The 330-nt window shown below is 34.2% G+C and overlaps 1 pseudogene; it reads left to right on the top strand.

The window, feature by feature from the left end:
- The first annotated feature begins 229 nt into the window (after nt 1-229).
- LOC141503687 (U6 spliceosomal RNA) lies at nt 230-330 on the top strand (annotated as a pseudogene).

Raw genomic sequence — 330 nt, 5'->3', positions numbered from 1 at the left:
TAGAGTTTCAGACACTGAAGCTCTATGGTCCCAGAATTGGGAATTACATTAGCCATATATGTTCCCTATGTGTGTTTCTTAAAATTGTACTATTAAATTCATATTCACTCTTTTCCTCATGGATTCTGTAATTGTGGGAGAGTGTACCCCCTAGTTTTAGGGGAGATGCTTTGTAAGTATTTCCATTGCTATGTCATTTGAGTAAATGCCTTTGCTAAAGAAAGAACTAGTACTTTAGGAGCACATATATTAAAATTAGAACTATAAAGAGAAGATTAGCATGGCCTCTGTGTGAGGATAACACAAATTCATAAAGTGTTCCATATTTTA

This window comes from Macrotis lagotis, chromosome X, assembly GCF_037893015.1.
Source record: "Macrotis lagotis isolate mMagLag1 chromosome X, bilby.v1.9.chrom.fasta, whole genome shotgun sequence".
Lineage (NCBI taxonomy): Eukaryota > Metazoa > Chordata > Mammalia > Peramelemorphia > Peramelidae > Macrotis > Macrotis lagotis.
Note: the sequence above shows the minus strand (reverse complement) of the source record. Positions and strands in the feature narration are given on the sequence as shown.